The sequence below is a fragment of the Anabrus simplex genome, chromosome 1, assembly GCF_040414725.1.
Source record: "Anabrus simplex isolate iqAnaSimp1 chromosome 1, ASM4041472v1, whole genome shotgun sequence".
NCBI lineage: Eukaryota > Metazoa > Arthropoda > Insecta > Orthoptera > Tettigoniidae > Anabrus > Anabrus simplex.
Genome location: NC_090265.1, coordinates 14,749,984 through 14,769,975, shown reverse-complemented (window position 1 = coordinate 14,769,975; position 19,992 = coordinate 14,749,984). Strand labels below are relative to the sequence as shown.

General features: G+C 47.1%; 14 non-coding genes and 1 pseudogene across 14 annotated transcripts; 8 read left to right on the top strand and 7 right to left on the bottom strand.

Moving 5' to 3' along the window:
• Window positions 1-1,880: 1,880 nt before the first annotated feature.
• Window positions 1,881-2,042, top strand: LOC137497146 (U1 spliceosomal RNA). The gene has a single exon (XR_011017682.1). It is a non-coding gene; the product is annotated as a U1 spliceosomal RNA (small nuclear RNA).
• Window positions 2,043-2,902: 860 nt separating this feature from the next.
• Window positions 2,903-3,095, bottom strand: LOC137497159 (U2 spliceosomal RNA). Its single transcript, XR_011017699.1, has one exon. It is a non-coding gene; the product is annotated as a U2 spliceosomal RNA (small nuclear RNA).
• A 591-nt stretch (window positions 3,096-3,686) lies between these two features.
• Window positions 3,687-3,848, top strand: LOC137497145 (U1 spliceosomal RNA). Its single transcript, XR_011017681.1, has one exon. It is a non-coding gene; the product is annotated as a U1 spliceosomal RNA (small nuclear RNA).
• Window positions 3,849-4,712: 864 nt separating this feature from the next.
• On the bottom strand, window positions 4,713-4,905 carry LOC136859239 (U2 spliceosomal RNA). The gene has a single exon (XR_011017698.1). It is a non-coding gene; the product is annotated as a U2 spliceosomal RNA (small nuclear RNA).
• A 591-nt stretch (window positions 4,906-5,496) lies between these two features.
• Window positions 5,497-5,658, top strand: LOC136859023 (U1 spliceosomal RNA). Its single transcript, XR_010858784.1, has one exon. It is a non-coding gene; the product is annotated as a U1 spliceosomal RNA (small nuclear RNA).
• Window positions 5,659-6,518: 860 nt separating this feature from the next.
• On the bottom strand, window positions 6,519-6,711 carry LOC136859098 (U2 spliceosomal RNA). The gene has a single exon (XR_010858851.1). It is a non-coding gene; the product is annotated as a U2 spliceosomal RNA (small nuclear RNA).
• A 591-nt stretch (window positions 6,712-7,302) lies between these two features.
• Window positions 7,303-7,464, top strand: LOC136859022 (U1 spliceosomal RNA). Its single transcript, XR_010858783.1, has one exon. It is a non-coding gene; the product is annotated as a U1 spliceosomal RNA (small nuclear RNA).
• Window positions 7,465-8,324: 860 nt separating this feature from the next.
• LOC136859164 (U2 spliceosomal RNA) lies at window positions 8,325-8,509 on the bottom strand. Its single transcript, XR_010858910.1, has one exon. It is a non-coding gene; the product is annotated as a U2 spliceosomal RNA (small nuclear RNA).
• A 1,982-nt stretch (window positions 8,510-10,491) lies between these two features.
• On the top strand, window positions 10,492-10,691 carry LOC137497167 (U2 spliceosomal RNA). The gene has a single exon (XR_011017707.1). It is a non-coding gene; the product is annotated as a U2 spliceosomal RNA (small nuclear RNA).
• Window positions 10,692-11,592: 901 nt separating this feature from the next.
• On the bottom strand, window positions 11,593-11,754 carry LOC136858973 (U1 spliceosomal RNA). The gene has a single exon (XR_010858737.1). It is a non-coding gene; the product is annotated as a U1 spliceosomal RNA (small nuclear RNA).
• Window positions 11,755-13,924: 2,170 nt separating this feature from the next.
• On the top strand, window positions 13,925-14,117 carry LOC136859199 (U2 spliceosomal RNA). The gene has a single exon (XR_011017697.1). It is a non-coding gene; the product is annotated as a U2 spliceosomal RNA (small nuclear RNA).
• An 889-nt stretch (window positions 14,118-15,006) lies between these two features.
• Window positions 15,007-15,168, bottom strand: LOC136858954 (U1 spliceosomal RNA). The gene has a single exon (XR_010858719.1). It is a non-coding gene; the product is annotated as a U1 spliceosomal RNA (small nuclear RNA).
• Window positions 15,169-15,759: 591 nt separating this feature from the next.
• On the top strand, window positions 15,760-15,952 carry LOC136859185 (U2 spliceosomal RNA). The gene has a single exon (XR_011017696.1). It is a non-coding gene; the product is annotated as a U2 spliceosomal RNA (small nuclear RNA).
• An 894-nt stretch (window positions 15,953-16,846) lies between these two features.
• LOC136858950 (U1 spliceosomal RNA) lies at window positions 16,847-17,008 on the bottom strand. Its single transcript, XR_010858717.1, has one exon. It is a non-coding gene; the product is annotated as a U1 spliceosomal RNA (small nuclear RNA).
• Window positions 17,009-17,599: 591 nt separating this feature from the next.
• Window positions 17,600-17,756, top strand: LOC136859266 (U2 spliceosomal RNA; annotated as a pseudogene).
• The last annotated feature ends 2,236 nt before the right edge of the window (window positions 17,757-19,992 follow it).

Genomic DNA, 19,992 nt, shown 5'->3' with positions numbered 1-19,992 from the left:
TTGGCTAAGTGTGTAGTATGTGCCTTGTGCTTTTTATTAAGAATTTCTTACAATGGTTACATGTGATTTACAATAGAATACAAAGGTTGTACATTAGTTTCTTACTTGCTAGTGAGTAGGGTGGGAAGGATTTGCTGGTAAAATGCGGTGATATTTGCTAGGGACGTGAGTAGAAGGTGGAGGAGGTTCGTATTATGGTGTGGATTCGGGAGATGGTGTTGGGGACGGGGTTGGTTGCGAGGAGGGTTTGGGCGGTTTTGGGTTTTGGGTGGGGAGCGAGATGGTTCCACACGGTGTTGTTTCCCGAAGAGCTGAATTCCGTGTTGGATGAGGCGCTCTGTCTCTTCGGGAAGCTGGAGATGTAGTCGCACCATGTAGGTCGGTCCGGCTGCATTTTGTATTCTGGTGACTTTCTTGGGTTGGAGTCCTGTGTTTCTGACTTCCTGCAGGATGAGCTCCGGTGGGATGGCTGGGTTTACGCCTCGGATGACGCAGCTGCTGGTGCTTTCTTCTGTGGGTGGTGATGGTGACTGGGTAGTTCGGTGAGGCCCGGACTCGGACTCGGGAGCTGGTGGTGGTGGTCGTTCTGTTTCCATTACACTGTTGTGGGCTTCTTCTTCTTCTGTTGTTGGTGGCCGGGTAGGGCTGGGGAGGGTTGATGTGGTGGGAGACATCATAATGGGAGTGGAATGGGCCATGGTTGTAGTAGTTACAGGAGTAAGGGGAGCGGTCCGGGCGGGGGTAGTAGCAATGGTGGTGGTGATGGTAGTTATTGGGGTGGTGAAAGGATGGGTTGACGGTTGGTGTGGTGGGAGGTATGGTGGGGGGGTGTAGGGTGGTGGAGGTATCTTCGCTGGCGTTCGAGGTGACTGGGGTGGCTGGGTTCCCGGGTCCGGTCCGAGATCGTTTGCCATGCACGGTGGGCATGGCTCTGCCAGGTGTGGCTTGCCGTAGATATATATGCCATACCTGAGGGCTGCGTGTACTGCCCGTTCTGAGCTTAGCTTGATTAGCACTCTGTCCGTGGGGGTGAAGTCAACTTGGAGTCTTGAAAGATTAATTGCTGGAACTCCTTCGTTTTTCAGGTAGGCCAGTAGAGCTGCATCACTGAAGGAGAGATCTACACCGGATAAGATGATGTTTGGCATGATGGGGGAGGCCGGCTTCCTGTTTGGTGCCTGGCCTGATTCTGCTTTATTGGGACGGCTAGGACACGATATTAGAGTTGTGGAGTCTCCTAGCCGTAATAAAAACGGTGTAGATCGTTTCTCGGATGATGGAGAGGCGATGGCGTCGCGACGCAAAAAGCGTTTGATAGTAGTCCAAAGGGGTGCCTAGGCGAGGTACACACGCCATCATACCCCGGAAGGACGTTGCGAAAGTAGAAATTGGCGGGAAACTTGTAGTACTCTTTGTTTCGTCTTGGGCTTGTGGAGGCGCTAGGGGTGGTAGTTGAGCAATAGTCCCAAGGTCACACGGCATCGCATAGTGCGGAGTAGTAGTACAGGTAAGGGTAGAATGGCGTCCGAGAGTTGCGTGAGGAGCCATCTGCTGAGGAGAAGAAGAAAGGAGCCTGTCCCATTTGACTGTTTGTGACACACGCGCGCTCTGTTGGCGGTTTGAGGAAGCAGAGGTGCGGACGGCGTGGTCCGTTGCCTAGGCCCATTTGACGCCATACTCAGGGGTAGCAGTGAACCGAGTGTCGAGATGGAGAGGGCTGCGAGTAGTTTGATCCGAAAGTGCAGGGTAGTGGTGTTCGTCCGAGGGAAGTCGCCGCTTTTGACCGTTGGTAAAATGGGGCATAGAGGAGAGGCTGTAGGCTCCCCCTGTCGATATGCGGCCCCTTATTGGTTTGGCAAGTCGTATAAGCGGGGCTCGTCATACTTACCTGGCGTAGGGGTTACCGTGATCAACAAGGCGGTTCCCCCAGGGTGAGGCCCTTGCATTGCACTTCGCTTGGGTTGACCCCTGCGAATACCCCAAATGTGGGTATCTCGGGCGCGTAATTTTTGGTAGTCGGGACTGCGTTCGCGCTGTCCCGGACTTTTTAGTAAAGAAACAAAAATTTGTGACAAAGGGGTTCGTTTTGGTAATTGTTTAGTGAAGAGAAATAAAGCTTGTGATTTTTACACTTTCCCTTGTTTTGCTGAAACTTCCGAACAATGTCCTTGAGCTGTACGGTGCATGAGGGTATACTCCTGTTGCTAAGTTACGGAAAGGTCCTTTCTCATAACGTAGCAGAGCGGGGGTTACCCTTAAAAAAAAAAAAAAAAAAAAAAAAGAAAGAAATACATCCTCCCTCCCACTTTACTGACTATTCCGATAGGGACGAGTGTTTTGACTATTTTGTCTTCCCCTGCAAGGTAAACGTCTCTCTCTCTCTCTCTCTCTCTCTCTCTCTCTCTCTCTCTCTCTCTCACTCACTCACTCACTCACTCACTCACTCACACAGAGAGACGGAGAGACATACATACATGCATGCATAAATAAGTATGAACCTATGTCCGCGACCATTACAAGAGCTTCTTCTTCTTATTATTATTATTATTATTATTATTATTATTATTATTATTATTATTATTATTTGGTGACTTACCCACAAGAGCTTGAGGGCAGGAGTGGTGACAGAAAAACAACCACAAACATACATATTTTATTATTACATACATACATACATACATAACATTATAATAATTAGGGTACACAGAATACGTGTTTAACATTACAGTAGTGAGAAAAAAGTCAGACCAACAAACATACAAGGAAATAAACAAAGACATAGGCCACAGTACATATCTTACATCGATACATAATATTATTATTATTATTATACAACATTTTAATAAACAAGTAATAAAATGAACAAGTACCAGAATATTGAACTTATTTTTGTTTTTTTCTTTTAGGGTGGGCCGATCCCGACTGTACTGCAATGCCGGGCCAACCCGTGACAGAGGTGGAGCAAGCCCCTAGCACTCCGTCGATTTCCAAAAATAAGTTTAATATTCTGGTCGTGCGATGCACGACGTATCAGATATTAAGCTGATAAGAACAGATACTACACTTTGATCTTAGCCAAGAGGCCGAGAAGCGATAGCGTCGCGACGCAAAAAGCGTTTGATAGTAGTCCAAAGGGGTGCCTAGGCGAGGTACACACGCCATCATACCCCGGAAGGACGTTGCGAAAGTAGAAATTGGCGGGAAACTTGTAGTACTCTTTGTTTCGTCTTGGGCTTGTGGAGGCGCTAGGGGTGGTAGTTGAGCAATAGTCCCAAGGTCACACGGCATCGCATAGTGCGGAGTAGTAGTACAGGTAAGGGTAGAATGGCGTCCGAGAGTTGCGTGAGGAGCCATCTGCTGAGGAGAAGAAGAAAGGAGCCTGTCCCATTTGACTGTTTGTGACACACGCGCGCTCTGTTGGCGGTTTGAGGAAGCAGAGGTGCGGACGGCGTGGTCCGTTGCCTAGGCCCATTTGACGCCATACTCAGGGGTAGCAGTGAACCGAGTGTCGAGATGGAGAGGGCTGCGAGTAGTTTGATCCGAAAGTGCAGGGTAGTGGTGTTCGTCCGAGGGAAGTCGCCGCTTTTGACCGTTGGTAAAATGGGGCATAGAGGAGAGGCTGTAGGCTCCCCCTGTCGATATGCGGCCCCTTATTGGTTTGGCAAGTCGTATAAGCGGGGCTCGTCATACTTACCTGGCGTAGGGGTTACCGTGATCAACAAGGCGGTTCCCCCAGGGTGAGGCCCTTGCATTGCACTTCGCTTGGGTTGACCCCTGCGAATACCCCAAATGTGGGTATCTCGGGCGCGTAATTTTTGGTAGTCGGGACTGCGTTCGCGCTGTCCCGGACTTTTTAGTAAAGAAACAAAAATTTGTGACAAAGGGGTTCGTTTTGGTAATTGTTTAGTGAAGAGAAATAAAGCTTGTGATTTTTACACTTTCCCTTGTTTTGCTGAAACTTCCGAACAATGTCCTTGAGCTGTACGGTGCATGAGGGTATACTCCTGTTGCTAAGTTACGGAAAGGTCCTTTCTCATAACGTAGCAGAGCGGGGGTTACCCTTAAAAAAAAAAAAAAAAAAAAAAAAGAAAGAAATACATCCTCCCTCCCACTTTACTGACTATTCCGATAGGGACGAGTGTTTTGACTATTTTGTCTTCCCCTGCAAGGTAAACGTCTCTCTCTCTCTCTCTCTCTCTCTCTCTCTCTCTCTCTCTCTCTCTCTCACTCACTCACTCACTCACTCACTCACTCACACAGAGAGACGGAGAGACATACATACATGCATGCATAAATAAGTATGAACCTATGTCCGCGACCATTACAAGAGCTTCTTCTTCTTATTATTATTATTATTATTATTATTATTATTATTATTATTATTATTATTATTTGGTGACTTACCCACAAGAGCTTGAGGGCAGGAGTGGTGACAATGAAAAACAACCACAAACATACATATTTTATTATTACATACATACATACATACATAACATTATAATAATTAGGGTACACAGAATACGTGTTTAACATTACAGTAGTGAGAAAAAAGTCAGACCAACAAACATACAAGGAAATAAACAAAGACATAGGCCACAGTACATATCTTACATCGATACATAATATTATTATTATTATTATACAACATTTTAATAAACAAGTAATAAAATGAACAAGTACCAGAATATTGAACTTATTTTTGTTTTTTTCTTTTAGGGTGGGCCGATCCCGACTGTACTGCAATGCCGGGCCAACCCGTGACAGAGGTGGAGCAAGCCCCTAGCACTCCGTCGATTTCCAAAAATAAGTTTAATATTCTGGTCGTGCGATGCACGACGTATCAGATATTAAGCTGATAAGAACAGATACTACACTTTGATCTTAGCCAAGAGGCCGAGAAGCGATAGCGTCGCGACGCAAAAAGCGTTTGATAGTAGTCCAAAGGGGTGCCTAGGCGAGGTACACACGCCATCATACCCCGGAAGGACGTTGCGAAAGTAGAAATTGGCGGGAAACTTGTAGTACTCTTTGTTTCGTCTTGGGCTTGTGGAGGCGCTAGGGGTGGTAGTTGAGCAATAGTCCCAAGGTCACACGGCATCGCATAGTGCGGAGTAGTAGTACAGGTAAGGGTAGAATGGCGTCCGAGAGTTGCGTGAGGAGCCATCTGCTGAGGAGAAGAAGAAAGGAGCCTGTCCCATTTGACTGTTTGTGACACACGCGCGCTCTGTTGGCGGTTTGAGGAAGCAGAGGTGCGGACGGCGTGGTCCGTTGCCTAGGCCCATTTGACGCCATACTCAGGGGTAGCAGTGAACCGAGTGTCGAGATGGAGAGGGCTGCGAGTAGTTTGATCCGAAAGTGCAGGGTAGTGGTGTTCGTCCGAGGGAAGTCGCCGCTTTTGACCGTTGGTAAAATGGGGCATAGAGGAGAGGCTGTAGGCTCCCCCTGTCGATATGCGGCCCCTTATTGGTTTGGCAAGTCGTATAAGCGGGGCTCGTCATACTTACCTGGCGTAGGGGTTACCGTGATCAACAAGGCGGTTCCCCCAGGGTGAGGCCCTTGCATTGCACTTCGCTTGGGTTGACCCCTGCGAATACCCCAAATGTGGGTATCTCGGGCGCGTAATTTTTGGTAGTCGGGACTGCGTTCGCGCTGTCCCGGACTTTTTAGTAAAGAAACAAAAATTTGTGACAAAGGGGTTCGTTTTGGTAATTGTTTAGTGAAGAGAAATAAAGCTTGTGATTTTTACACTTTCCCTTGTTTTGCTGAAACTTCCGAACAATGTCCTTGAGCTGTACGGTGCATGAGGGTATACTCCTGTTGCTAAGTTACGGAAAGGTCCTTTCTCATAACGTAGCAGAGCGGGGGTTACCCTTAAAAAAAAAAAAAAAAAAAAAAAAGAAAGAAATACATCCTCCCTCCCACTTTACTGACTATTCCGATAGGGACGAGTGTTTTGACTATTTTGTCTTCCCCTGCAAGGTAAACGTCTCTCTCTCTCTCTCTCTCTCTCTCTCTCTCTCTCTCTCTCTCTCACTCACTCACTCACTCACTCACTCACTCACACAGAGAGACGGAGAGACATACATACATGCATGCATAAATAAGTATGAACCTATGTCCGCGACCATTACAAGAGCTTCTTCTTCTTATTATTATTATTATTATTATTATTATTATTATTATTATTATTATTATTATTTGGTGACTTACCCACAAGAGCTTGAGGGCAGGAGTGGTGACAATGAAAAACAACCACAAACATACATATTTTATTATTACATACATACATACATACATAACATTATAATAATTAGGGTACACAGAATACGTGTTTAACATTACAGTAGTGAGAAAAAAGTCAGACCAACAAACATACAAGGAAATAAACAAAGACATAGGCCACAGTACATATCTTACATCGATACATAATATTATTATTATTATTATACAACATTTTAATAAACAAGTAATAAAATGAACAAGTACCAGAATATTGAACTTATTTTTGTTTTTTTCTTTTAGGGTGGGCCGATCCCGACTGTACTGCAATGCCGGGCCAACCCGTGACAGAGGTGGAGCAAGCCCCTAGCACTCCGTCGATTTCCAAAAATAAGTTTAATATTCTGGTCGTGCGATGCACGACGTATCAGATATTAAGCTGATAAGAACAGATACTACACTTTGATCTTAGCCAAGAGGCCGAGAAGCGATAGCGTCGCGACGCAAAAAGCGTTTGATAGTAGTCCAAAGGGGTGCCTAGGCGAGGTACACACGCCATCATACCCCGGAAGGACGTTGCGAAAGTAGAAATTGGCGGGAAACTTGTAGTACTCTTTGTTTCGTCTTGGGCTTGTGGAGGCGCTAGGGGTGGTAGTTGAGCAATAGTCCCAAGGTCACACGGCATCGCATAGTGCGGAGTAGTAGTACAGGTAAGGGTAGAATGGCGTCCGAGAGTTGCGTGAGGAGCCATCTGCTGAGGAGAAGAAGAAAGGAGCCTGTCCCATTTGACTGTTTGTGACACACGCGCGCTCTGTTGGCGGTTTGAGGAAGCAGAGGTGCGGACGGCGTGGTCCGTTGCCTAGGCCCATTTGACGCCATACTCAGGGGTAGCAGTGAACCGAGTGTCGAGATGGAGAGGGCTGCGAGTAGTTTGATCCGAAAGTGCAGGGTAGTGGTGTTCGTCCGAGGGAAGTCGCCGCTTTTGACCGTTGGTAAAATGGGGCATAGAGGAGAGGCTGTAGGCTCCCCCTGTCGATATGCGGCCCCTTATTGGTTTGGCAAGTCGTATAAGCGGGGCTCGTCATACTTACCTGGCGTAGGGGTTACCGTGATCAACAAGGCGGTTCCCCCAGGGTGAGGCCCTTGCATTGCACTTCGCTTGGGTTGACCCCTGCGAATACCCCAAATGTGGGTATCTCGGGCGCGTAATTTTTGGTAGTCGGGACTGCGTTCGCGCTGTCCCGGACTTTTTAGTAAAGAAACAAAAATTTGTGACAAAGGGGTTCGTTTTGGTAATTGTTTAGTGAAGAGAAATAAAGCTTGTGATTTTTACACTTTCCCTTGTTTTGCTGAAACTTCCGAACAATGTCCTTGAGCTGTACGGTGCATGAGGGTATACTCCTGTTGCTAAGTTACGGAAAGGTCCTTTCTCATAACGTAGCAGAGCGGGGGTTACCCTTAAAAAAAAAAAAAAAAAAAAAAAAGAAAGAAATACATCCTCCCTCCCACTTTACTGACTATTCCGATAGGGACGAGTGTTTTGACTATTTTGTCTTCCCCTGCAAGGTAAACGTCTCTCTCTCTCTCTCTCTCTCTCTCTCTCTCTCTCTCTCTCTCTCACTCACTCACTCACTCACTCACTCACTCACACAGAGAGACGGAGAGACATACATACATGCATGCATAAATAAGTATGAACCTATGTCCGCGACCATTACAAGAGCTTCTTCTTCTTATTATTATTATTATTATTATTATTATTATTATTATTATTATTATTATTATTTGGTGACTTACCCACAAGAGCTTGAGGGCAGGAGTGGTGACAATGAAAAACAACCACAAACATACATATTTTATTATTACATACATACATACATACATAACATTATAATAATTAGGGTACACAGAATACGTGTTTAACATTACAGTAGTGAGAAAAAAGTCAGACCAACAAACATACAAGGAAATAAACAAAGACATAGGCCACAGTACATATCTTACATCGATACATAATATTATTATTATTATTATACAACATTTTAATAAACAAGTAATAAAATGAACAAGTACCAGAATATTGAACTTATTTTTGTTTTTTTCTTTTAGGGTGGGCCGATCCCGACTGTACTGCAATGCCGGGCCAACCCGTGACAGAGGTGGAGCAAGCCCCTAGCACTCCGTCGATTTCCAAAAATAAGTTTAATATTCTGGTCGTGCGATGCACGACGTATCAGATATTAAGCTGATAAGAACAGAATTTTTTATTTATAAATGCTTTAAAGGAAAATTACAATAATAATAACAAACTACACAACAATTTCATGATATAAAACTGGCATAAAAATGTCCAGAACTGTTCTTTTATAGCATGAACACTACACAACACTACACTACACTTCAGCACTAAGAACTCACTACACTGTAGTCTGTCATAATCGGTTAAGCAGTCTTTTTCTGCTACACAGATAATATTAATGTCATCGATACTTTATCCAAGAAAATTAACATCAAACTAAAAGCATCGAAGTCCTTCAGTTTACATCTGTCTGGAGAGACCCCAGTTGGAACGAGAAATTCTGTGTTTAAAATAGGAGATGAAGAAATTAGAGCACTTCAAGATGGTGAGTTTGAAAAGTTCCTGGGGAAACCGGTTGGATTCCACATCTCATCCAACACCAAGGAGCTTGCTGATGTCATCTTAATTGCACAGAAGTTACTACAATCTAAGCTAGCTCCTTGGCAACGAATTGATGCCTTGAAGGCCTTTTTCTATCCTTCATTACAATTTATAATGAGGAATGCACAACACAATAAGGGTGAGTGGTCGAAACTTGACAGTTTTATTAAGGCCGAAGTAAAGAAGACCTTATACTTATCTCAAGAGGCCTCTAACGACTACCTCTATGGCCCTACTAAGTCAGGATGCATTGGGTTGCCTGTAGCAGAAAATGATTCCGACTTCCATCTCATCGATAATGCTTTTAAGCTGTTAACCTCTACTGATCGGTGCACTGCTGAGCTTGCACTAGAGGACCTCAAGATCTTGGTCCAGAAGAGGATTGGAAGACCAACTAGAGATGATGATCTTTCTGCGTACTTGAATGGCAACAATGAAGGTGAGTTCAGACGGAACACTAATCCTCTTCAATCCGTCTGGACTCAAGCTAGAAAGGCATCGGCGAGAAACCAAGTCACATGGAAAATGGAGGACTTCGTCCCAAGCATTAAAATCAATGATAAGACCTTGTACGGTAATGACCGTCATAAGGTGCTGAAGACCCTCAGAACAAACCTTCAGTCGAAGCACCTTAATAGACTGGTCAATTTGCCCAATCAAGGAAAAGTTATGGATTGCGTAGCCGCTGACTCATCCAGCTCCCACTTCTTGAGGACCGGTCTGTACACCAGATTTGCAGACTGGAGATTTATCCACCGAGCTAGGCTAAACCTTCTACCGCTCAATGGGAGTCGCCGATCTACATCTGATGGCAACAAGAAGTGTAGGAGATGCGGTTACGAAAATGAAACCCTGCCTCATGTAGCCAATCATTGCATGAGATACTCTGCACTCTATCAGCAGAGACACAATGCTGTAGTCAACAGGGTTAAAAGGGCAGCCGCTACAAGGTTCAATATCTTCAGTGAGAACCAGGTGGTACACGACAACTTGCGACCAGACCTGGTTATCGTCAAAAACGGAAAAGCTCTCATTTTGGATATATCAATCCCATTTGATAATAGAAGATCTGCTTTTGAAGATGCCAGACAGGCCAAAAGAGAGAAATACGCTACCTTGGCGACGGCTCTTCGTGCTCGTTTTGAATCGGTGGAGATTGATGCCATCTTAGTTGGGTCTTTGGGATCTTGGGACCCAGCTAATGACAAAGTGCTGCGTTCCATCTGCAGCAAAAGATACCTGAATCTCTTCAAGAAACTATGTGTGTCGGACACAATTAGCTTCACTCGCGACATCTATGTGGAGCACATCACCGGTGTCCGACAGAGATGACCAAGTACCCTGACTGGGGTTTTCCCACGGTTTCCCTCAGCCTCTCAAGGTGAATACCGGGGTAGTAAGGTCACATGAGGCCGTGGTTGTGACAGTGAGGCAGAAAGAGACTGCTTTACCGATTATGACGGACTACAGCGATGTAGTGAGTTTGTAGTGTGTGTAGTGAAGTGCAGTATAGTGTAGTGATCATAATATAAAAGAACAGTCCTGGACATTTTTATGCCAGTTTTTATATTATGGAATTGTTGTGTAGTTTGTTATTTTCTTTGTAAATTTTCTTAAAACATTGTTTAATAAAAAATTTCTGTTCTTATCAGCTTAATATCTGATACGTCGTGCATCGCACGACCAGAATATTAAACTTATTTTTGGAAATCGACGGAGTGCTAGGGGCTTGCTCCACCTCTGTCACGGGTTGGCCCGGCATTGCAGTACAGTCGGGATCGGCCCACCCTAAAAGAAAAAAACAAAAATAAGTTCAATATTCTGGTACTTGTTCATTTTATTACTTGTTTATTAAAATGTTGTATAATAATAATAATAATATTATGTATCGATGTAAGATATGTACTGTGGCCTATGTCTTTGTTTATTTCCTTGTATGTTTGTTGGTCTGACTTTTTTCTCACTACTGTAATGTTAAACACGTATTCTGTGTACCCTAATTATTATAATGTTATGTATGTATGTATGTATGTAATAATAAAATATGTATGTTTGTGGTTGTTTTTCATTGTCACCACTCCTGCCCTCAAGCTCTTGTGGGTAAGTCACCAAATAATAATAATAATAATAATAATAATAATAATAATAATAATAATAATAATAATAATAAGAAGAAGAAGCTCTTGTAATGGTCGCGGACATAGGTTCATACTTATTTATGCATGCATGTATGTATGTCTCTCCGTCTCTCTGTGTGAGTGAGTGAGTGAGTGAGTGAGTGAGTGAGAGAGAGAGAGAGAGAGAGAGAGAGAGAGAGAGAGAGAGAGAGAGAGAGAGAGAGAGAGAGAGAGAGAGAGAGAGAGAGACGTTTACCTTGCAGGGGAAGACAAAATAGTCAAAACACTCGTCCCTATCGGAATAGTCAGTAAAGTGGGAGGGAGGATGTATTTCTTTCTTTTTTTTTTTTTTTTTTTTTTTAAGGGTAACCCCCGCTCTGCTACGTTATGAGAAAGGACCTTTCCGTAACTTAGCAACAGGAGTATACCCTCATGCACCGTACAGCTCAAGGACATTGTTCGGAAGTTTCAGCAAAACAAGGGAAAGTGTAAAAATCACAAGCTTTATTTCTCTTCACTAAACAATTACCAAAACGAACCCCTTTGTCACAAATTTTTGTTTCTTTACTAAAAAGTCCGGGACAGCGCGAACGCAGTCCCGACTACCAAAAATTACGCGCCCGAGATACCCACATTTGGGGTATTCGCAGGGGTCAACCCAAGCGAAGTGCAATGCAAGGGCCTCACCCTGGGGGAACCGCCTTGTTGATCACGGTAACCCCTACGCCAGGTAAGTATGACGAGCCCCGCTTATACGACTTGCCAAACCAATAAGGGGCCGCATATCGACAGGGGGAGCCTACAGCCTCTCCTCTATGCCCCATTTTACCAACGGTCAAAAGCGGCGACTTCCCTCGGACGAACACCACTACCCTGCACTTTCGGATCAAACTACTCGCAGCCCTCTCCATCTCGACACTCGGTTCACTGCTACCCTGAGTATGGCGTCAAATGGGCCTAGGCAACGGACCACGCCGTCCGCACCTCTGCTTCCTCAAACCGCCAACAGAGCGCGCGTGTGTCACAAACAGTCAAATGGGACAGGCTCCTTTCTTCTTCTCCTCAGCAGATGGCTCCTCACGCAACTCTCGGACGCCATTCTACCCTTACCTGTACTACTACTCCGCACTATGCGATGCCGTGTGACCTTGGGACTATTGCTCAACTACCACCCCTAGCGCCTCCACAAGCCCAAGACGAAACAAAGAGTACTACAAGTTTCCCGCCAATTTCTACTTTCGCAACGTCCTTCCGGGGTATGATGGCGTGTGTACCTCGCCTAGGCACCCCTTTGGACTACTATCAAACGCTTTTTGCGTCGCGACGCCATCTCCTCTCCATACTCGAGATCAACTCAACACCTGTATTTTTTTCGGCTGGGGTGCCCTCAACTCTAAAATCGCAACCCAGTCGGCCCACACAAGCAGAAATAGGCAGACTCCTAGTTGGTTGTCGCCTCCCCACAAAATCATGTATTATCTCTCCCTCATAACAGGTGTAGAAACCAGCCTATCAGAACATGTCATCAGGACCCAACTACGGAAAGCCGGCCTCCGAGTCTACGATGTCCGCAGACTCCTGCGTCAGCGCTACTTCTCAACCGTCTACGCAAGTCCTGGTCTACCTTAGAAATGACGTTGACGCATCAGTTATGGAAGTCGACGGAGCAAAAATAAACAACAGGATATACACAGTGGTACCAACCCCGGACTATATAATGCAGCAACTGGATGAAAACCCCAACACTCTTCCCACTGTCATAGAAAATCAACCCGCAACCCAGGAACCCCCACCACCTCCCTCCGCCATTTCGTCCATATCAATAACCACTACCACTACTACCATCACTACCTCGGCCATCACTCCTACCCACACCTCTATCATTACTACCACCACTTCTATGCACCCCTCTCCCATAATGTCAATACCCATCACCCCCCTCAGTCCCTCACAACCTAGCACCCAGCAATCCCCTGTCAACAGAGTAGACGCAACCATCACACCTCAAGAAGAAGCAACGCCCAACCAAGTAGAACCAACCAGCACAGCTCAGCCAGCCATACAACAAGAAGAAGCAACTGCCACTCCACCAGCACCCCAGCAGCCAGCACCGAGTTGTGTCATCCGGGGCATTGACCCTACAATAACCACAAGCGACATCCTCGAGCAACTCAAAACAGCAGGCATCCCAGCCCTCAGAGCATTCAGAATATTCAACAGGAACGGCCCGACATACATGGTCCGCATCCATCTCCCTGCTGAAGAAGATGTACACCACCTCGTCACCACCGGCGTCCGAGTCAACTCTCAGTACCACCGAGTAGAGCAGTCCCGCTCCCCACCCCCCACCCACCCGTATACCTTCTAACAACTCCCACCGCCGCCCACGCCCACCGCCACCCCCAACCCCTCCACCAGTCATCCATCCACCCATTCCTCAAACCAACTACTTTATACCACCCCTCCCAATACTAGACCTTCTCCGACTATTAGCCACCTCCATCACAAACATCACAACAACCCTCCACTTCCTAACATCCCAAACCTACCTTAACACCACGTCCAACCCGCAACCATACCACCACTTTATGTAAAACCTCATTGTAATCTCTATATGTATTTGTAATCTCATTTGTATTGTAAACCAAACATGTATTGTAACAAAATGTATCCTTAGTAAAAACTCAATAAAAAGCACAAGAGCAGGTACTGCACCCTTAGCCAGGAGGCCAAACACCCCCACCTCACAAAAACCTAACACCGCCCCTCTCTAACTTCAAACCACTCCAAATCCCCGAACCCCGCCAAATCTCCTGGCCAGAGAGAAGGCGTTACCTTCTAGGTGGCCCGCCCCTCCCCTTCAGGGAGGGGAATGAAAACATCCCCCTTGGTCCTTGGTCGCGACGCTATCGCTTCTCGGCCTCTTGGCTAAGATCAAAGTGTAGTATCTGTTCTTATCAGCTTAATATCTGATACGTCGTGCATCGCACGACCAGAATATTAAACTTATTTTTGGAAATCGACGGAGTGCTAGGGGCTTGCTCCACCTCTGTCACGGGTTGGCCCGGCATTGCAGTACAGTCGGGATCGGCCCACCCTAAAAGAAAAAAACAAAAATAAGTTCAATATTCTGGTACTTGTTCATTTTATTACTTGTTTATTAAAATGTTGTATAATAATAATAATAATATTATGTATCGATGTAAGATATGTACTGTGGCCTATGTCTTTGTTTATTTCCTTGTATGTTTGTTGGTCTGACTTTTTTCTCACTACTGTAATGTTAAACACGTATTCTGTGTACCCTAATTATTATAATGTTATGTATGTATGTATGTATGTAATAATAAAATATGTATGTTTGTGGTTGTTTTTCATTGTCACCACTCCTGCCCTCAAGCTCTTGTGGGTAAGTCACCAAATAATAATAATAATAATAATAATAATAATAATAATAATAATAATAATAATAAGAAGAAGAAGCTCTTGTAATGGTCGCGGACATAGGTTCATACTTATTTATGCATGCATGTATGTATGTCTCTCCGTCTCTCTGTGTGAGTGAGTGAGTGAGTGAGTGAGTGAGTGAGAGAGAGAGAGAGAGAGAGAGAGAGAGAGAGAGAGAGAGAGAGAGAGAGAGAGAGAGAGAGAGAGAGAGAGACGTTTACCTTGCAGGGGAAGACAAAATAGTCAAAACACTCGTCCCTATCGGAATAGTCAGTAAAGTGGGAGGGAGGATGTATTTCTTTCTTTTTTTTTTTTTTTTTTTTTTTTTAAGGGTAACCCCCGCTCTGCTACGTTATGAGAAAGGACCTTTCCGTAACTTAGCAACAGGAGTATACCCTCATGCACCGTACAGCTCAAGGACATTGTTCGGAAGTTTCAGCAAAACAAGGGAAAGTGTAAAAATCACAAGCTTTATTTCTCTTCACTAAACAATTACCAAAACGAACCCCTTTGTCACAAATTTTTGTTTCTTTACTAAAAAGTCCGGGACAGCGCGAACGCAGTCCCGACTACCAAAAATTACGCGCCCGAGATACCCACATTTGGGGTATTCGCAGGGGTCAACCCAAGCGAAGTGCAATGCAAGGGCCTCACCCTGGGGGAACCGCCTTGTTGATCACGGTAACCCCTACGCCAGGTAAGTATGACGAGCCCCGCTTATACGACTTGCCAAACCAATAAGGGGCCGCATATCGACAGGGGGAGCCTACAGCCTCTCCTCTATGCCCCATTTTACCAACGGTCAAAAGCGGCGACTTCCCTCGGACGAACACCACTACCCTGCACTTTCGGATCAAACTACTCGCAGCCCTCTCCATCTCGACACTCGGTTCACTGCTACCCCTGAGTATGGCGTCAAATGGGCCTAGGCAACGGACCACGCCGTCCGCACCTCTGCTTCCTCAAACCGCCAACAGAGCGCGCGTGTGTCACAAACAGTCAAATGGGACAGGCTCCTTTCTTCTTCTCCTCAGCAGATGGCTCCTCACGCAACTCTCGGACGCCATTCTACCCTTACCTGTACTACTACTCCGCACTATGCGATGCCGTGTGACCTTGGGACTATTGCTCAACTACCACCCCTAGCGCCTCCACAAGCCCAAGACGAAACAAAGAGTACTACAAGTTTCCCGCCAATTTCTACTTTCGCAACGTCCTTCCGGGGTATGATGGCGTGTGTACCTCGCCTAGGCACCCCTTTGGACTACTATCAAACGCTTTTTGCGTCGCGACGCTATCGCTTCTCGGCCTCTTGGCTAAGATCAAAGTGTAGTATCTGTTCTTATCAGCTTAATATCTGATACGTCGTGCATCGCACGACCAGAATATTAAACTTATTTTTGGAAATCGACGGAGTGCTAGGGGCTTGCTCCACCTCTGTCACGGGTTGGCCCGGCATTGCAGTACAGTCGGGATCGGCCCACCCTAAAAGAAAAAAACAAAAATAAGTTCAATATTCTGGTACTTGTTCATTTTATTACTTGTTTATTAAAATGTTGTATAATAATAATAATAATATTATGTATCGATGTAAGATATGTACTGTGGCCTATGTCTTTGTTTATTTCCTTGTATGTTTGTTGGTCTGACTTTTTTCTCACTACTGTAATGTTAAACACGTATTCTGTGTACCCTAATTATTATAATGTTATGTATGTATGTATGTATGTATGTAATAATAAAATATGTATGTTTGTGGTTGTTTTTCATTGTCACCACTCCTGCCCTCAAGCTCTTGTGGGTAAGTCACCAAATAATAATAATAATAATAATAATAATAATAATAATAATAATAATAATAATAAGAAGAAGAAGCTCTTGTAATGGTCGCGGACATAGGTTCATACTTATTTATGCATGCATGTATGTATGTCTCTCCGTCTCTCTGTGTGAGTGAGTGAGTGAGTGAGTGAGTGAGTGAGAGAGAGAGAGAGAGAGAGAGAGAGAGAGAGAGAGAGAGAGAGAGAGAGAGAGAGAGAGAGAGAGAGAGAGAGACGTTTACCTTGCAGGGGAAGACAAAATAGTCAAAACACTCGTCCCTATCGGAATAGTCAGTAAAGTGGGAGGGAGGATGTATTTCTTTCTTTTTTTTTTTTTTTTTTTTTTTTAAGGGTAACCCCCGCTCTGCTACGTTATGAGAAAGGACCTTTCCGTAACTTAGCAACAGGAGTATACCCTCATGCACCGTACAGCTCAAGGACATTGTTCGGAAGTTTCAGCAAAACAAGGGAAAGTGTAAAAATCACAAGCTTTATTTCTCTTCACTAAACAATTACCAAAACGAACCCCTTTGTCACAAATTTTTGTTTCTTTACTAAAAAGTCCGGGACAGCGCGAACGCAGTCCCGACTACCAAAAATTACGCGCCCGAGATACCCACATTTGGGGTATTCGCAGGGGTCAACCCAAGCGAAGTGCAATGCAAGGGCCTCACCCTGGGGGAACCGCCTTGTTGATCACGGTAACCCCTACGCCAGGTAAGTATGACGAGCCCCGCTTATACGACTTGCCAAACCAATAAGGGGCCGCATATCGACAGGGGGAGCCTACAGCCTCTCCTCTATGCCCCATTTTACCAACGGTCAAAAGCGGCGACTTCCCTCGGACGAACACCACTACCCTGCACTTTCGGATCAAACTACTCGCAGCCCTCTCCATCTCGACACTCGGTTCACTGCTACCCCTGAGTATGGCGTCAAATGGGCCTAGGCAACGGACCACGCCGTCCGCACCTCTGCTTCCTCAAACCGCCAACAGAGCGCGCGTGTGTCACAAACAGTCAAATGGGACAGGCTCCTTTCTTCTTCTCCTCAGCAGATGGCTCCTCACGCAACTCTCGGACGCCATTCTACCCTTACCTGTACTACTACTCCGCACTATGCGATGCCGTGTGACCTTGGGACTATTGCTCAACTACCACCCCTAGCGCCTCCACAAGCCCAAGACGAAACAAAGAGTACTACAAGTTTCCCGCCAATTTCTACTTTCGCAACGTCCTTCCGGGGTATGATGGCGTGTGTACCTCGCCTAGGCACCCCTTTGGACTACTATCAAACGCTTTTTGCGTCGCGACGCTATCGCTTCTCGGCCTCTTGGCTAAGATCAAAGTGTAGTATCTGTTCTTATCAGCTTAATTTTGTGACCCTGAATAAGCAGGAAAGCAGGGTTCTCGCTTTTTGAGCTGAGTATTGGGCTGATAGGGACGGCGCTCGCTTGGGTTGCTAAGAACGATTAGCGATCTAACGTGTGGTTCGCCTGCCACCAGGAGCGTGCCAATGATCTGGCCACTGCGGGCTTAGTGACGACCTAGCCCGCGCTTATCAAGGTCCAGTGAGGCGGCCAAGGCTCCTGGTGGTTGAGGGTCTCACCCTAGGGCTGCCCACATAGTTTAGTGGAGTGCGAGTGAGTGTGTGTGTGAGTGCGGGAGTGAGTGCGAGAGTGGTAGGGGGAGTGAGAGGTGAGTGAGTGCGAGTGTGACTGAGGGCTCCTAAGCGGCCCGGGTGGTCCAGTGGTGCACCGGCCCGGGTAGTTTAGGGGACTGAGTGGAAGTAGTTGAGTACGAGTGTGGGAGTGGCAGGGGGAGTGGACGGTGTGTGAATCCGGGTGCGAGCAAGAGTCCTAGGCGGCTCGGGTGGTCCAGTGGTGTGACGGCCCGAGTGGTTTAGGGGACTGAGTTGAGTGAGTGCGCGGGAGCGAGAGTGAGTGCGTGTCTGAGTGTGATTGAGGACCCTTAGGCGGCCCGGGTGGTACAGTGGTACGCCGGCCCGGGTGGCTCAGGGGTGCGAGTGCTAGTGAGTGTGCACGAGCGTGCGAGGCTGCGAGTCCGAGTTGTGTGAAGGTCCCGGCGGCCCGTGTGGTCCAGTGGCTTGGGTGCGGTGCGAGTGCGAGCGTGTGGTGTGCACGGGAGCGACTGTTGAGTGTGCGGTATGGACAGCATGAGGAGCTTTGAGGGCGAACTGGGTGAGGGCCTGGATGTGAGCGGTGCGGGGACGGTCCCCAGTCTGCGTGGCAGGCCAAGTCACCATACCTCCACCCCGGTACCTCGCCCTGACACGGACCCGGATGCTGCTGTATTTGTGCCTGTTGCAGGTGGAGAACAGCGCGTCGGCTCACGGATAGTCTTCCAGCTCCCATACACCACCACTAGATGGCTCTGTCCAGCATGCACTGCGCCGCAGAAGACGTTTAAGCGCCAGGAGGATCTTATCAAACACACCAAGAAGTCTCACCTGGCGCGAGGATGCACTCTGGAGGTGGTCTTTGAATGCTGTGGCCTGCAGTTCTCTACATCTACCAACCGATATGCCAAGAAGCAGGCCAACAAGCACTGGGGGGAGAAACATCCAGACCAGTCTATTGACTCTGTCGCACAGGGGAGGTGTCGCCTCACCATCTACGGCGACACCGAGAGAACTTACGCAACGCCTGGTCCCTCTCCCCGACGTTCGACTCCATCTACTCCACCAGCCATCCGTGCATCCCCACGTCCTGCCCCGCCAGTCCTTTCCACCTCTACACCACTACCCCCAGGCAGACCACGGCCAAGGAGAGCCCCCACCAACCCCCCAGCACCGACCTCCGCCAACCGCCGCCAGAGTGAGTCGCCACTAGAGGTAGACCAGCCGCAACGCCGAGAGGAACGTCGCTCCACCACCCGCAGCGACGCAGTGATTCAGCGTGAGTTGCCTGACCACCCTTCCGAGAAGATATCTCCTGTCAGCAACCACTCTTATATCCTGTCTACCCAGGCTCCTCCCCCGGCTATCCCTGCCTCTGTCCGACCGACACCCTCAGGCACCTCATCGGAAACAACAGCACGGTCGGATCCTCCTGGCGGGAACAACCTGGAGGCCCAGACGTCCACCCCCGGCAAGGACTACCTACCTGATGGAGATCCAGGTACCCCACCGCCGGACACCGCCCAGACTGTCGACCAGCATTTCAGCCCGGAGACCCGCAACGCCTCAACACCGAGCGAGCCCCACCGACACGACGACGCCACCATGACGACGACGACGACGACAACGGCGACGACTGGCAGTAATCTCGGCTTCCGAGGAGAAGAACTTGGCACCCCCAGCGCTATTGACCACGATCCCGTCACTACGACTAATGAGCAAGACAACGACGCTTCCATGACTGGCAACCACCAGCTTAGCCAGTTCCAGACAGAATGGCTGGATAGATTTAATGGGATCAGCAACTGGGATGAGTTCGAGATAGCTTGCGAAGACCTCGTTGCAGCCGTTCGCAGCGCTACCACTAAACCTGCTACTGCTGCGAACGTGCGGAATGATAGGAATCAACGGCCGAATCGAAACCAACCGAATCGCCAGCGACGAAGAGCGGTGCCACAGTTCGACCCCGAGGAAGCCGCAAGAATACAGCGTCTTTACCGGCAAGACCGAAGGAAAGCCATGAGAAAAATCCTCGACCAGGAGTCTCCCTTCTGTGCGGCCCCAAAAGAAG